The 17,811-nt window shown below is 42.0% G+C and overlaps 1 long non-coding RNA gene across 1 annotated transcript in view; it reads right to left on the reverse strand.

Annotated features, from left to right (window-relative positions):
- Positions 1-5,209: 5,209 nt before the first annotated feature.
- The window catches only part of LOC148593157 (uncharacterized), a 263,837-nt gene continuing 251,235 nt past the window's right edge, over positions 5,210-17,811 (reverse strand). The window contains exon 2 of the long non-coding RNA XR_015913786.1: positions 5,210-5,263. This is a non-coding gene — a long non-coding RNA (uncharacterized LOC148593157). The remainder of the gene's footprint in view (positions 5,264-17,811) is intronic.

Here is a 17,811-nt window from a genome sequence, read left to right on the forward strand (position 1 = left end):
AAACTTCCTGGGCACAACAAAACAAAGCAGAATACTGATTGGATTCTGTGCTCATTTTTTCGGCAGTGCTCAGTGTATTTTTCCTATATTTCTTTTTTCAATAAACCTTCATCAGAGCGTTTTTAGAAAATAGTCACACTTTTAGTCCCAAAAAGACAGCTTCATTCCAAGCATTTCACTTACAGATGTCATTAAGACATACTGAGTGCAAAAGAGAGCATTTATAAACTAAACAGCACTCTGTGGCATGAATATTAACAGGATTTCCTGACTGAAACTTAAAATGATTATATAAAACAGTACTATGTCCTTGAGATTATATACGAGCAGAAGACAAAGGCTTCATTGCTCGTGTTACTATATAAGAACAGAGACCTCTGAGTTTTCAGATTTAATGTTTAATGCTAGGTTTGCTTCGGTGAGATTGCCGCAGGACTAGATGCTGTGGACAGGAGTCAGCCCTCTGCTCCTGAAGTCACAGGATGGCCCTTGCAAGCCATCTAGCACAAGTGGAAGGAGGGATATGCAGGCCCTATTTTCTATGTATAAAGAAGAGAATAAAAAGCTAACAAAATGTAAAATCAGGCAGTGTCAGCGTGCGGTTTTCATAGCCTCCCATGGAAGTAAGGGCAGTAGCAGGAGAACAACTTCCTTTGCATCAGGGAACACGCTGCAGTGAAGTCTTCTAGTCATTTCATAGAAACATAACATGTGCATTTGTAGACTCTGTGGTTTTGAAGAAAATCCAGCTAAAACTTACAAAATTGGAAAGGCAGTTTGCCCGCTTGACTTTTTTGTTCTGTTCATTGTGTGCATTTAAATGCTTACAGTCCTCTCAACCGTGGCCACATCCACATGGAACACTTGGAAAGCAGCGAACATGGTGCTGTTCATCTGCCCAATGATCTCGTAGCTTGGGTCATTTTGCAGGTCAGACTACCACGAACACCTGGGCTGATACTTTACTTTTTTCCCCCCTTCCCTCCCTGTAGAAGAGTTTATTGCAGCTGGAGATGTAAGCCAGTCATCTAAGCACCTGATATTTGCGGTAGGGCAGGTAAAGGTGAAAAATCCTCCCTGATGCAGTGCTATTGACTGTCAAGGTCTACCAAAACAAACCTGTCCTGATTACCAGTGTCGAAGCACTGTATGAAAACAGCACAGCTAACAATCAGTTAAATGAAAGGCAAGACACTTGCCACATCCTACACTTCATTAATTCGAGTCTCTGCAGCATGTCTGTTATTCAGGCTGGAACGCTGAAACGGCAAAGTCTTGAGGCAAAAGGGACAGCATGTCAAACCTTGACACCAGAACTCATCCGTGCATCTAATGTTGCTTGAACTAGCAGCACCACGAATGACTTCAGTACATGCAGGACTTAGTCCTGACACAATTATTTCAGTAAATTTATTCAGCTGAATGGCAAGTTAAACACTTAAAGAGAAAGAGATGAACTACTGAATCACTCAGTACATCCCTCAGAGGTGACCTATGACTATAGGTTACTGCTACACAGTACTGATAAGGTGAAGGGTAGAAATATATTTTTAATGCTATGAGATTAAGTTATTTCTTATCAACTCTGATAGGCCGGTACCCTACTCGCTTCAGCCCACGTACAGCTTACGCAGCTGACCAAATCTATGTAAAGGAAGATGCAGGTCTGTAAGGAATCTGATAAGATCTAGAGCAGTGAAGCAGGATGGTGTTATTTAATTTTAAATTTAAAAAGAAATTCTACCTTTCACTACTTCTATACTGGCTCCATCCCAAAAGAAGAGAGTCCTAATAATTGCATCAGGCTTTGACTCAGATTTGCGGTTTGCTGTCAACCTAAAGCCCTTGACCTTTCCTTTGGCTCTTGCCAAAGGAGGCTGGTCAGAGAACAGCTCTGTAGGAGCAACCCTTGGTTGCCTAGAGCAGGGGGATTTAGAGTTCAGAACTCAAAAAGCTATTTAAAAAACAAGAAAAAAATACTGAAATTGCTGTAAGACAAACAAGACATTTGTCTGCTGCACAATATCTTGCATTTCTCTTAAAAAATAAACTCTTACATGCTTAGCAGCAAAAAACATGAACTTCTCTCTGTGAACTTGTATGTTTCTATGGACAGACCTGAGAAATGGAGTAATGGAAAACTGATTTAACATGCCACACGGTCATGAGAGAAGGGGGAAAAGGCCAGTAATAATCAATTCCAGTGAATTTTAGTCTAGAGGCTGAGCAAGGGGAGTATCTTGCCTAAACTGAGTGGTTCCAAAAGACAATTGTTTGTATGTCTGCAAATAAAGTCAAAGCGAATTAAACCTCAGAACTTGTTTTGGACTCCAGAAGAAAATACCAAGTAATATCTTCTATAAAAACATAAATAAAACCCAGAAATTTGTATTCCTGCACTGATGCTTTCAAAGGATTAGGTCAAGCACAAAAGCCTTGTGCACTGTGCAGCGTCTCGAATACAGCAGAGGAAATGAACACCTCCTGTCAGGTAGGAACCATCACCAGGACCTATGGGAAGAGAGGGTGTCAGGAACAGGATCTGATGGTAAGTCTCTCCTTCTTGGTTGAAGGCCTCACCTACGATCTCTCCTGCTACCTACCGACACTGACAGTGTGCTGTGTTGAATGTGAGGCACAGGCACCTGCTTTTCCACAGACTGATGTCTTTATGCACAACTGCCTGCACAAACGACACGGGTCGCTGAATGCACAGGTCAGCTTGGTATCTTCAGACAACGTGCCCACCCAAGGGCCTCAGCCAGCGCTGAAGCAGCAATGCTGAACATCAAAAGATGCAATATAAATGCAAAGTGTGTGTGAAGAGTGAGAGGGGAAGACAGGAGAAAAAGACACGCATCTAGAAACAGTTTTATAGGCAGGATGCTGTTTCCTGGAATGTATATTTTTCTACTACAGTTTACTTACCATGACAGACTCCCAGGAACACTCTGGAGTAAAATCTGCAGACATAATGCCCTATACATTGTTATTATCTTGGCAGAGCTTAATAAAGCCAAGATTTATGCTTGCTCGCCTGCAGATTTTTTTTATTCTTTTCCCTGCAAAGACAACAAGAGCAGTTTCACCCAAAAACCCAGTCCTGGCTTTGGAAGAATGGCCATTTCTGAGAACATAACATTTAATCCCATACAAACAAAAATAAGACATCCTGAGTGAGTGGCTATTTTGAAGGTAGGGAGCCAAAACTTTTGTGTACAATCCAGGGAAGTGAGGAGAGGGACACAAAAAAAATAATTCCAGACTTTTTGGTAATGAGACATTCTAAATTAATATTCAATGGCTTTGGAAAAGGTAAGCCTACCAGGGCAGACTGAATGCTTTAGTAACATAGATCTCCCCAAATTTCTCTCCAGGAGTTTCAGGGATGGGCTTTCAAGAGCTTCACACATGGAAAAAACATGCATTTTTTTTTGCATTTTGTGGAGTCCCTGTGTGGCTTACTCTGGCAATCCATAAACAGGTGTGTGACCAGGAAGGTCAGTCTTCAGCATTGACCTTCAGCAAAAACACACTTTTCAACTTTCCGTGCAGAACCTGGCTCTGAACAGAAAAAATACAGGGCTTGCATGCAAGAAAATATGTCCATCACTGCAACAACAATATGGCACATCTCAGTGAGACCTTATAGGATGAAAAAGGGTTTTTTTAAAAAAGCAAGATTGAAGTAAGGTTGATTTTACTCATTCATGCTCTCTCCTTTACCTTACTCAAGATAGCAAGGCACTGGGACCCCAGTGCAGCCTCTCATGGTGCAGGGCTTGAGAAGCAAAGACAGGGGACCACCTACACCCAGACTGAAACAAAGACTTATCCCATTGAAAGATCATGGCAGAAGATCAAGAAGAAGGAATCACAGGAATAATAAAAACCCACATACAGATGAAGCAGAGGAAATGATTGCCAAGGATTCAATGAGGAGGAATAGACTGAAGAGACAGATGACCATAATCTGCCGCAGACGCTACTGACACATGCCATTAGTGCAGACCTTCTCCCACTGCTTGCTGCTTGTGGTGTCCCCACAACCAGACGTGCCCATTCATGCCAGCCTTAATAATACTTCTGTTACAATCTTTGAAACTCGCAGATTTGCCAAGGTAGTGCTACTGAGAGGGAACAGAAAGATTTTTTACTTGCTTAAAGATTTTGGGAGCCTAATTTTAGCACTCCCCAATATTTTCCTGACTTCAATTCAGGCTGTGTGTTAATTCCCAGATGTGTAAATTGGATGATGACCAATTTGACCTATTTGCTGCAAGTTCATGGGGTTTCTTTGTGCTGTGTGACATGGTGCTGAGCACAAAGCAGCACTGAATTTGGCGTCATGCATCAGCGCTACAGAAGTACTGAAGTTTTTTTAAGATAGGCAGGGACAGGTTTAGAGTGGGGATACAAAAGCCACACTGACCTGACAATTCTAGTCCAAGACATTGTTTCTCCTATAAATGTTTAAATGTAAATCTTGGCAAGTCCTTATTACAGTGCCTGTGCAAACACAGCTTGCTACCCTCCGTACCCATTTTTAGTTAAGTCACAGAAACAGCTTATGCAGCATTTCCTGTAATGTTCAGGTCCACTTTTACTTTTAGGGCACAGAGATAAGAAGTGAGCTCACTTTAATTATGCTTAGAGATGGATGGGGATTCAGTAGGTGTAAACAGTAACATCAGGGCTCGCAAAAGCTGTTTTGAGTACTTCTGCTGCAACACTGACTCACACAGCTTCTCCAGGATAAGCACCTACTGTGTACAGTCAGAGTGTCCAGGGAAACACTGAATACACAAAATCTGTGTCATTAAATTACACTGCTCATTTTAAAATACAGCTGTAGAAAAAAATAACTGACGGAATCACAATGCTTAAGGTGCAAGTATGACTTTGCACTTAAACTGGGAGTTCAGTACTTACTGACTCTTGCTGTCTTTGAAAGTCTCTCCCTTAATTTGAATTATATCTATAGCTCCATATTAAATATTAACTACAAATGAGCAACATAAGAACACCATTTTTATGCAGCCAAAAATAAACGCTGAGAATCTGTTACTCTTGGCTTTTTTCTGCATCAAATTATTCACAGAATCTCAGGTTTTGATTAGCATTTGCATGCAAGAGACTCTGAAGTAGCACTGAAATTCAACGGACCATCAAACTCTTTCTGAATTTTCCAGGAGCAATTTTCACAGAATCACAGAGTGGTTGAGGTTGGCAGGGACCTCTAGAGATTGTCTAGTCCAACCCCCTGCTCCAGCAGGGACACCCAGAGCACGTGGCACAGGGTGGCATCCAGGTGGGTTTGGAAGATCTCCAGAGAAGGAGACTCCACAGCCTCTCTGGGCAGCCGGTTCCATTTTTGGAGATTCCAACTTGTACCTACATAAGCAAAACACAAAGGACAAAAAAAACCCCAAAGTTGAACCAGGCCTAAGTGCATTTTGAAGTTCTAACCATAGGAGTACAGAAATATGGGTTGCCAGTTTAGTGTATTTGGGTATTTCTTTCTGTGATGAAAAGATCCAGCAGTGCAGCTGCAATGGAGCAAGTTCTTCCACACATTTTTCACAGACTAGACAAGACTGATCAGAGAAAACAAAAAAATCCTATGTTGTTTTTGAGCAATACTTTTCATCTTTGCCAACTCTGTCAAAATCTTCAGATGCCCCTAACCAAGGAGAACTAAATTCAACTCATTTTGCAGCAATCAGCTACAGAGTCTGACAAGGCACTTGCACAGTGGGAATTCCCACTGCTGTATTTTCCAATACCTGTTCCATGTGATTGCAATAACCTCAACCTTTTTCTCTTCTTTGTTGAAAGAAATCAATTGCATGTTTGACATGACTGACCTTTCTCAATATGTATGCACACAAGGAGTACATTGTGCATTTGCTAGCTCCAGTATAACCTTTCATAGAATTATGGAATCATAGAATCATTATGGTTGGAAAAGACCTTCAAGATCATCAACGCAAACATCGATTGCATCCAACTCCTGTAGCAAGGAGAGACTGAAGCATCAACCATGAAGTGACACCACCATCTCTCCAAGCCGCTCACAGGTAGCACGATGGGTTTGACAGAAAAAGATCTCCAGATGTTGTTTCACATGATGATGCCACTCAGTGCTAGGCACCTCAGCACCGAACACCCACACACTTAAGTGCAGTCATTTCTCCATGTGCAGAGAGACTCTGTGGTAACACCAGCCCTCTGGTGTGAACAGGAAGGCAACATCACGCAGCACAAGCACAACACACAAACCAAGAACTGTGTGTTTTCCTAATTTAGCTCAAGTCTTCATCCGGGGGCTACTTTCAAAGGCTTGTTTTTGTCTCTGTTCCTGTCAGCGTGGCGGTCTTTTTATAAAGAAGGATTACAGAGAAGGGATAAATCTTAATTTATTTTGTAGTCAAGAGTCTACTTATCAGATTCAGTTTTCCATTTCATGCTAGCCTGAGAAATCTTCCTTCAAATGCCTCTTAAAGCAGAGATAGTAAAGGGCACCAGATAACAATCTAATGCCATCTTATTATCTAATAATTTTGGCACTGATTCATGCAATATGCTTCAAGGCTATTTGAGACTAAGTGTAAAAAGAAACTTAGATTCGTCATAATATTTTGCCTTCCTGAAAATGATCTAATAAGCATGTACTTTCTATTAATTTAGAGGAATATGTGACAGTGCCTTGATACTTAACCAGCCTCACTATAATTTTTTTTTTGAATTAATTTCCTGAGAAGTAAAGCTTTCTTGTCTTGCTACAGAAGTAATCTCATTAGTAAGCAATGGCTTGGCCAAAGGGGTAAACTCTGCACACAGTGATCACTGCAGCCCCTCTCTGAAGCCCTGATCACTTAGATCAGAAGGCAGGATGCAGCCCTGCACAAAAACCCAGCCTGAGTATTTGTGCTTTGCTCAAGCACAGTCTAAGCCTTCAGGCTAAAATCTACCCCTGTGCAAAGGCCCAGCACAAGGTCTACTGGCACCTTTGAAGCAGGGCATGAGAAGACCCCTGGTTCGGTATGACCTCACTGAGCAGTGCAACAAATCAGCCCTCTGCAAGCTGCTTTGGGGCGGGAAGGAGGTTTTTTCACCAACTTCCCAGCAACAGATTTTGCCTGGCACTCCTAGACTTCTTTCGACAGCCAAATACATCAAGACTTGCATTCCTCCGTCTTTCACCATCCCCAAACCGACCCATTCTTCCCAAGTCATCACCTCCCAACATCAGCATTCCCCTGTCTCCAAGTTTTCAAGCTGGTCCAGCTCACCCTTTCCCTCCCCATGCAATTTTCTACCCACTACTTACCCCCAAAAGACACTTAGTTGCCTACAATCTTTTTTTTTTTCCTTTTGCTCTCTTATTCACATTGTCATTCTCCCCACACGAGCCATTTTGTGCTCACATGTCACTGCTGATCTCTCATCAGCAGACTGGCTTTATTTTTTTCCACTCCCCTCACCTCTTTCCCACTCCAGAGTGCTGGCGTGTCATCTCTGCTCCTCTTCTCCTCAGCACCACTCTCTGCTCCTCCAGCCTCTCTTCTTCACCCCTACGGCCCCACTCACTATTTGCATCTGCCAGGTTTCTCTTTTTCTTTCAGTCAGCTACGTATTCGAGGATGTGCACGCAGCACACACACATACAGAAAAAAACCCACACCATAAAGGGCCTCACTTCTAGGAAAGAAGCATCAAAAAAGAAGAGAATAGGACAGGATACGGGGATATCTGTAGTTGATATGGAGGGTATTTGTAGTGTTTTACAAACATTACTCATTGGAACCCAGCAGACACCTTCAGTGTAGAGGAATTAATTCAATAGCATTTTTCAATAGGTATAGGAACAGAACAAGTACGCTAGATGTCAATAAAATGAGCAAACAGATAATCCCATTAAACCTATATTTTTTTAAGTTTCTTTGGGTTACTTCAAAAGCCAGCAAGTTATGCTTTAGACAACTGCCCTAGTCAAATGCCAGCCCACATTTGTACCAGGCTGATCAACTGAATAAAAGAATTTATTCGAATTTCAAGAATTTGCAGACTCTCAGTCACTGGTTAGTTTTCTCTTCAGTGAGAAATGCAGTTTACAGCTGCAGGCCTCCCAAGCATGCAGTTTTAGACATTTTGAGATGCTGAAGTCTGTTTATAATAATAATAAATGGTCCATTCATTCTTTTCATGTGGATTTCAATGATTCACCAGTTCCCACAGGTTCAGTCTGCAGCACGAGGTGTGAAAGCATTAGCCTACCAAAATATCTAGTGTCATTACAATCAATTAACAACCGCCCTGCATAGGCAGGGAATAGTCCTTACCTTCTAGGATGGGCTTTCACCAGCTGCAGCAGATCCCATTTTGATTTTGATCATTTCTGTTTTAGAAGCTATAAAGCATTCCACACAGACAACCAGTTCAAGCTTGTCCAGAAATTAATGTTATCAAATGGATTGCAAATTGGCAGAAGGAGTGAAAACCTGAGGTAATGACACATGTCAGTGCATTTTTCTCATGAGGAGCTCTATGGACAGAGGTGACAGGAAGCACATGAGACCCAGTGCCCTGGGTCTATTTGCGTTATAGTCTGGAGAAGAAGAGAAGTTCTCTGGTATTCATAATATCTAGCTATTTAGTGAGAATGGAGGAATTAAATAAAGATCAAAGAAAACAACAGAAATTAAAGCACAAGATACAAAGACAACTTGTCCAGGAAAAAATGCAAGTTAATAAACACATATGTTCTGTAGAAAGTAACACCAGATCTTTCAGAGTAACTGCCCAAGGCAAACCACGATGGCTTAACCATGGGTTTGCTAACAGAGAGAGAGAAAAAAAAAAACTTCAACACAACAACAAAAAAAAATACGGAAATTGGAGAGGCCTTTTCTTCTATCACAGCAGTTCCTTAAGGCCAAATCACAATTCTTGGTATGGGCTCAGAGCCACATCTTGCAGCCACCAGGAGAGAGCGCTAGGAGTTTTGGTCTGGTATCAGTGAGGGAGAAGGTACCCTCCACATTTCCTGTTCCAACCATGCCACTCCATATGCCACAAAAAAAAAATACAGTGTCTGGAAGGGGAGATCCCAAACGGCAACAAGATGAGAGTGGTGATCCCACATTTCTTGTTCAGACCAACAGAAGGGAATTATTTCACATAACCCATGCGCGTCACGTCCTCCTTGCTGTCTGTGTGCAGCTGCATGCTTAGTGCACCACTCTGCTCACAGGCTCGTGGTGTGTGCTCTGCACAATGTCCCCAGGGAGTCACTCCCAGGAGGAGTTTAAATCTGGTTACTTCCATGCGTGAAGATGTTCAAAGTGGGAACGAAATTCAGAGAGTCGCAAAGCATCCTTAGACACCGGCTGACCTCCCCTGAGGGGATGGCAGCAAGAAATTCCATCTTTTGGCTCCTTCACATATGAGGCAAGGAAAACGTGACAATAAAAAGACTTTGGAGGAAACAATCTCCCACAGCACTGGCTAATCTAACTAAAAATGACCCATTTCTAATTCACTAGATAGCATGTAACTTTTATATCTGTATAGAGATCCCTCACTGTCAGTAGGTGTGTTCCTTTACAGCTAACAGAAAAATAAAAATTAAATGCTTCTTCATTGCAGAAAAACTCACTTACATTCCTGCAAGCCTTACCAGTGTACCTTAAGAGCCCTCAAGATCACTCCAACTAGAGGAATGAAAGGAACATTCAAAGTTTGCAATAATCCCTTTCCTCAAGAGTAAGAGGGAGTATCAGACGTGGCTGCAGCTTTCAATACATTATTAATACAAGCCACTTGGCAGCATTTGTTTCTCTGAGATAAATCTCATCTGTTAACACAGAAAGAAAAGGAGGGAGACAGCTGGTCAGAACCGGCCACAGGAATATTTGCTGTACAAAAGCCAACCAAATCAAAAGCCAGTATTTTTGCACAGAGAACTATAAAGTGTGGACATAAAACAAAAGGCACAGAAGAGTAAATACTTGAAGAAAATGCATTCATTTACCAATCTCAGAGAACAATTGTAACATAAACTACAGAAGCAGCTCCGCGACAACGCAAACTAATTGAAGTATTAAACCATCTAAACAAACCTCTTATCAAATAAAGCAGGCAGCAAAGGAGATCACGAATCTTGGGTTTAGTGCAGTGGTTTTCAACCTGCAGATCCCTGATTCCCTCCCAGGAAACACATACACCTTGCACAGCATGAATGATTTTCCTACCAACATTTTCTTTTGCATAGAAACCATACATGGACCATGTGGATGTGTATATAGACTCATGTGACTGGGATATGCACATACAAACCCCCGACTTCATGGTTCACATTACCAAAACAGAGAATAGTCATCAGCGCAAAAAAACATGCAAGTACAGGTCTGCAATCTGTCAAAACCCCCTTAATGTGCTGGGGACTGGATTCAAGAGAATGGGAGCTAGGCTAAATGATGAAAAAAATAAAACCAAACCAACCAACCAAACAAAAAACATATATGAAAAGGTTGCCTAAAGCTCTTCAGTATGAAACTCATATTTTCATGCAATGAAACATTTTCAAGTTTCAATGAAAGACTGTTTTTTTTAACCCTGTGTCCACTGGCAGAACTGGGCAGAAAAAGGCTATATGCTAATATAAGCCAATAAATTAAACAGCATGCACGAACACTCCGAATTACTAAATCTCAGGGATACATGCCCAGAGCAGGTAGTGCTCTCCCAAACAATTCGTGTGCTTAACACTGGCCAAGGACCATTCCCAATACTTTCCCTACTGCAATGCTTTGGATGTTGCCCCTCTCCTTCTGAAATGAAACAGAATGATGTTGGCCTGACTGAATAAGTCTTCCAGGTAATGTTTAATTTATTAGCATAGATAGAATCAAGACATTTGAAATGAGATTAGGTTTTTCAGCTAATTTGCTCAACTACCATGTTAGATGGGAGGAAAGGAGAAGGCCAGACCATTGAACAAACGTTCCAGGACAGGCAGAAAGTCCTTGTGTTAGCTCAGAAATAATTTGTTCCCAAATACCTGCAGAATGATTTGATGTGGGGTCAAGAATGTAAGATAACAACCAAACGTCATCTTACGGGGTCAAATCAAATCAAATAGCCCATCAAATCATTTTGCCCATCAAATGGGCCAAATCCCTGACTCAAATGCCTAAACACAGGCAGCACGGGATGGGGGATTGGTTTATGTTTATCAACACTGTCATTGTCACAATCAAAAGCTCAGCCATTTTTTGTGGCATTTAGTGCTTACTATGCCAAAACTGGGAGTAAATCAACTTTGTGTATTAATTAAGATCCCTAATTCTTCACCTCGTGTGAGGACCCCTATTCACTGCATGGTGGTCCTCAACTGCAGTGACCCAAGGTCACTTTTCCCAAGGTAGGAGAAAGCTGCTGCAACCGAGCAGTTGGGTGCTCCTGGGGGTGCATCTACAGCAGTCCAAGATGTATTAACTTAGTGTTTCATCTTCTCACCTTATCTTTCCTCAAAAGAAGCAGTCCCCGGGAGTGAGCTGGTGGGGAGAGCAACCTGTTTTACCTGATAAAATAGGTGAGGTGTGCATCTGCAAATGTGGAGAAAGACAGTGACCAGGAAAAGAAGTGGATCTTCTTCCCAGCCATTTCATGGAGAGTCTTTCTGAAAACTGCTGCCCCAGGCACTGCTATCTCCTGGCAGAGCCCTGTGTTTGTCCCAGCGTGGCACGGCTGGGGCAGAGATAGGGAGGTCTGTTGGACGCTCTGGGTCAGGACGGGCTGCATGGGGCCAGTCGTGGTGTCCTTGAGCTTGAGGAGAGCGACACACATTGCAGGGGCTTTTTCAGAAAACAGTTCAGTGACTGTAGGGAGGAAATTTCCCTAAAAACTCAGTCAAAAAGATTCCTGCACTTCTCTTTCCCTTACAGAATGGGGAAAATCTGGGTCTGTTTATTCCATACCAATCATCTTCTCTCAGAAGCTGTAATGAAGCTTAGTCATCTGTTTCATATCCTTGGTCATACAACTACTCTTTAAGAGTAATAATTTATTTTGTGGAGCTGAAATTTCCCTTCTACTCCCCCCTCCCAACTTCCTGGAACATGGTATCACTCTGATATACCATACTACTCACACTGAAGTTCTGTAAGCAACATTTACATAATCACCAGATGACCCATTCATTCCTGATAGACCTAAGGCTTTCTTTAATCAAGTCTATAGTTCCTCTGTCATGTATTCCTTGCTAAGCAGGCCAGATTTATCTTAAAATGTCAAGAGCCACTGTGACTAATTAATTATTCTACCTTATCAGTCTTTGAGGAATGGCTTCAAAACCATTGAAGATCCTACTTTGAAACCATATTGTCATACATTAAAAAAAGAAAACACTTAACATGCTCAAAATAACAGAATTATAGGCAAAAGAATAGAAATAAGAGAAGTTCTTACAGAGTGCAAAGCCCAGTAACACATCATCAGTTTCACACACTTCACAGGTTTTTGTTTCTGAAGAACTTGTTTTGTTATTTGCCATGTCCTGCCTTAACAGGAACAAACATGTACTTTTTATAAACGCTGAGAACAGAGAACAACCTCCTCAAGCTAGCAGAGCTTCTCTCTCTGAAAGGACAGGTCCTTTTTCTATCTCTTTCCCAATCTCTCCCAGTCCCACATGTTTTTCACCTCCCACTTCCAGGTTTTAGAAGCATGCCATGTGCTTTGATCTTCAGTCCAAAAGCCCCTTTATAATCTCAAAGTGTATTAAGTGCAATCAGATTCCGGAAGGGACAAAAATAACAAAAGCATTTATATATTTTCTTTCTTCCCAGACTAATGAAATTAACTGACAAACAAATAAAATGGAAAAGCTGCACTAAAGCAAGACAACCCCTTCCTTGAAATGAAATTGTATAAATACCCATCTATGTCCATGTATCTGAGACTAAGCAAATGCTATTGCATTTTTAGCTATGCTTATCAAAATATTTAGCTATGTTTTATCAAATATTTGATCAGAGTGTATGTTAAAAAAAAAACACTGAAGAAAGCAAATTATCCCTCAGCAGATTTCCACAGTACACTGAGACTTCTAGAAACATTTTTATTATATTCAGGGCTATTCAAGGTGCTTAAAAGATGGTAACAGATGTTAGAGCACTCGCATTAACAGTGCTCTTTCTTACTTAGCTATAAACATGGAGAACTACAACTTGCCTCCCCTACAAAATAAAGCAAGTGGAACTGGAAGAAGAATGTAAAAGTTAATTTCTCATATGTATCCATCTGACATTTGTATTGTTTTGTACTGACATTACCTTCTTTCATAGAAACACTAGTTCTGATAGGGCATGCAGTGCCTTCTGCATATAGAGATCCCACATAGTGTGAACTGAACTGGAAAGATATATATACAAATTATGTTTCTGGTCATACTATAGTGTCAAAGGGAAAATACTTCTGTGTTATTTACTCCTCTTCTTCTCCCATCATGGTGAGAATTGACCGTTTTTTTCACATTTAAGAAATGCAAAAGTCCTTTCTTAGAACTCTTGGAGGGTTTTCTGACAGAAAATCACACTGAATGCTTAGGATGTTCCTGTTGCCTTACAGCAGCCTGCTGTAGAAAGCATTTGCATGCAAAATAAAACAATGTCCTCTTTTCAAGCACACTGGAACTGCACAAATCAATACACTGTGTTGAAATCATGAAATCGGTTTCATATGTTCCTTCACTGAAGAAATAAAGAACGAGCAAATGCCACTCAGCAAAAAGAATAAACAGCATTTCTCTAAAATATATTGACCGGAATGTTTAGTATTTTGAAAAGGATTGTATATGTTTAATTAAACGGGAATATCACTTACCATACAAGTTTGCTGAATGACGTTATGAGGATTTTTTGCATAAACCTTTAGCAACCAGATTTTGTTATGGAAATTGCTTCATTTTTATGTTTAAGCCTGTGTATACCACCCTTTTCTTTCTCCATCTGCTAAGAATGGCTAATAAAGCTGCTATTGCTTAGAAATGAGGTAAGCCACCTCTGTCTCTACGTTCTTAAGCGCCGTATAGGGAAAGGGAAAACAGTATTCGACAGAGCTGGTGTTTTCATTCCCAGAGCTTTGAGAGAAAATGATGCCTCTAAGAGTGCGGGAAACGGCTGTTCAGTAAATATAACCTGGAAAACAATATACTGTGATATCAGCTGACTGCAGCACACATTGCAACAACAGCGGGAGGCCAGTGGTCCAAATATACACAGGACTTCCCCGGGACCTCCAGGGGGAAGGAGACCGAGACCAAGGTTGAGCGAGAGGCATCAAGGGAAGGACACATTGTGGAAGAGCTGGGAGAGAGTCTATGCACCCTCAGCAGCGTGAAAAATCATCTACTGGAGTTACTAGCGATTTTCCACAGCTGTGCAAGGGTCAGAATGGAAACATCTTAGTCCTGGAGAAGCCTCGAAAGGAGTGAGTCGGGGCATCAGTAGCCTCAGTTCCCCCTTTGGCTCTAGGGACCATCCGTTTGCTGCTGGATGTGACTGTCTTCTCAGCCAACATCTTGCCTGGGAATGTAACCCAGATTTTGGGCAGTGTAGCTGTCATGTTGAGGGAGCCTGTCCTTGTGTGCACAGACCAAAAGGATGGTCCCGGCGGGAGCACAGCCAGCATTGCTTCGGGCCCTTCGATACAGGAGCTCAGCAACTGCTGCCAGCAAACGAGGAAAGTGTGCTCGCCACCAGCAATGTCCCTTGGGACACCAGCGTGCCTCCAAGGCTGATCTCCAGAGGAGCCAGCATGGCTGAAGAAATGCTGATTAGGGAGAAGAAATCCTTTGAAGAACTAGCCAAATGACAGGCCTTATCCTCCGTACACCCTTCCTCAAAGCACATCGGGCCCTCAGGCTATTTGTATTAAGCCTGGAAGAAGTCCTTTTATCACATCCAGCTGAGAGTAGGAGTCATTCCTTCTCCGCAGATAAGCGGTGGTCACAGTGACCCAGGCACGATCACCGCCGGGCTGCATTACTGTAATTCACTGTGCCTAAGGCTCTGTGCAGCTGTGCCAGATGTCTCCATCGCTGGGGTTGTGATGAGCACACCGCGGCCCTGCTCAGCTTCACTTGATGGACCCCGGGCGACTCATATGGCAGCTTTGCTCTTTGTACTTTGCAAATTTAATAGGTGGACCAAATAGCTATATGCCTAAGATGTCAGATTTCAGCCAGACATCTGCCTAGTGAATTTCTTGAGGCATTGCAGCCCTCAGGACTAACATGTGACAAGCAAAACACAAGATCTGTCCAGATGAGATGACCTAACTCTGGAGTAAAACACTAGAAAAAGGTAGTTAAATAGAGAAGCTTAGAGCTTTCAGTTAATTCTGAAAAATCTTCCTTGCCCTGGTGCTGCTTAGGATTTTTTGTATATATGAATAGCACCTTTTCCTCAGAATTTTCATAGCATTTTCAAAACTTTGTGTGGATTTGCCCTCACAGCTGTAGAGCCATTTCTGAATTAGTAAGTGGAATTATTTTGTGCTGATGACAAAAGAAGGATTATTATTGTTGTTGTTGTTGTTATGAAGTTGTCATTTTTGGGAATGCCGCCATCTAGGCTGGCGTCACAGCCCTTTCCTGAGTGGCAACCATAAATCTAAAAGGCATGGACACTCAGCGCCTAACGGGACCATGCTCACCTAATGGGTCCTAAGCTGCTGGCCCCATGTAGTAGGCTTGTTGGCTTCTTCGGATGGAGCTACAGGATCTCTCTTCATTGTGCAAATAGGTTTGGCGTATTATGGACGGAGAAGTTTGTCCATAGAAATCATCAGTTGCTTCCAACGCTTGTTCAGGAAATGCTGCCTTTACTTATAAGACATATAGTGAAAACGCTGTGCAGGTAGTCAACAGCAGATACTACTAAGTGGGGATACACAGTCCACATTGCCAAATGATATGCCAAAAAGAGGTGGCAAGATTTACCTCTACTCAGGCTCTTACTTGGTCTTTGCAGTGACCTGAGTGGAGGGTCTTGAGCCAGGTGGGGGATGGCTTGTGGTTGTGAGAGCTGGAGCTGATCTGGTGGTTTTGGAGAAAGAGAGGGATCAGACCAAACAGTGTCACAGTCTAAAGGGCTAGAAGATGTTGTGAGAAAGTGAGCATGTTCCTTGCTGGAAAAGCAATGCAGGTGCCACTTCATCTACTCAAAACTGTTGTGCTTATTGTCCGTAATTAAAATCCTTCAGTTTAATTAAAGAGGGAGCGGACCTTCAGGTCCACACCTCCTACTGCACAGTCACAAATACTGCACAGGCAATAGGTAGGTTTGGCAAATTACCTGACTAATGAATTATTTGAAGCAAGCCTGAATCTGGAAGGAGACCTGAAGCAAAGCAAGTGCTGCTAGATACAGCAGAGCAGTAGTCCTAATAAAAGGACATCCAAATCTCAGATTTATTGTTATCTCATTCCCTAAGCGAATTAAGAACACAGATCTAACTAGTTACTTACATAGTTAGCAAGAACAGGTTATAGCTTGAAGAGGATGAAAATCCTCATTCCATGAAGAGCTTATATTCAAGTCTCTAGCACACATTAAGTCCATGCCTTTGGCTGCACACTTTTCTGTTACCTCCTCCTCCTGCTTCTGGAGGTCACTTTATTTCCTGGCACACATGAGAGGTGCCCTAAGGCTCTTTCTAAGGCTCTTTCTGCGTTAGGCTGCATTATGGTCTTTTGCCTGGTATTGCTAAAATTCACCATGCTCTGGCTAAACCGGCCTGTCTGCTCTTAGCTGCTCCAGACTGCCCTCTAATCTGAGGGAAGATACAAGTGTTATCCACTAGGTCTGTAGCATCTAGGTATGCTTTTTCCAAGGGTCATCTGTCCTGCTAGTGCCATTTCTTTCAAAATAGCTGGATTGCAAGAGAAAACACAAGAAGAAAGTCACTGCTCAGAAACCGACTCAAAAGATCTGTCTGATACATCTGCCAGATGAAAGGCACAGACACATAAGAAACATAGCTCTGCAAATGTCTCATGGCCCACAGCTAGTGGCCCATTTAAGCACTATCTGTGTATTGTCCCTTTCCGCTACAGTTTACATTGTTCTGCTAGAAGTTAATAATTTACGATTCCTAATGCTGAAAGCTTGCAGTGGATAATCTGAGAAGATAAAACATTTATAGCCAAATGAGGAAGATAAAGGCATTTCCATAATCTGCTCCTGGTCAATCTTGCAGAGCTATGCTATTCCTACAGCAGAGCTAAGGGATCTGTGGATGACTTAATGAATTTAGGATAGTCCAACGAAAGGACTGGGTAGCTGATGCCTCAGAAATTTGGTGCAAGCTGTAGTAACGCTGAGCCTGGTTGTTTTACACCATTCTTGGCATTCTTTGAAGTCACACTTGCCTACAGTCCTAAAAACAATGATGTGTTTCACTAGTGCAGGTGTCTTGCATGCCTTCATTTGATTGCTCCTTGTCAGACAGCCCACTGCACAAACCAAGCTTTACCTTCTGCAAAACACAGAGTTTGTCTTTGTTCTTCTTGTTTCTACTACTATTTACATCTCTAATGAGCAATTCTCAGAAGAGAACGTTTGACTTGCAACTGGAGACAAACGATGCCTGCAGTACACCATGCAGAATATCTACCTCGAAAGCCTCAAGAAATAATTCACATCAATAACATATCTGCATGATGGCATTTCACTTACAGATAGAGATGATGATGGCAATAATGATAACACTAAAATCTGCTGCATGCCAGGTGAAATCTGA

The sequence above is a fragment of the Tinamus guttatus genome, unplaced genomic scaffold (assembly GCF_059628265.1).
Source record: "Tinamus guttatus ecotype Peru unplaced genomic scaffold, ASM5962826v1 Tinamus_guttatus_pri_ptg000446l, whole genome shotgun sequence".
Classification (NCBI taxonomy): Eukaryota; Metazoa; Chordata; class Aves; order Tinamiformes; family Tinamidae; genus Tinamus; species Tinamus guttatus.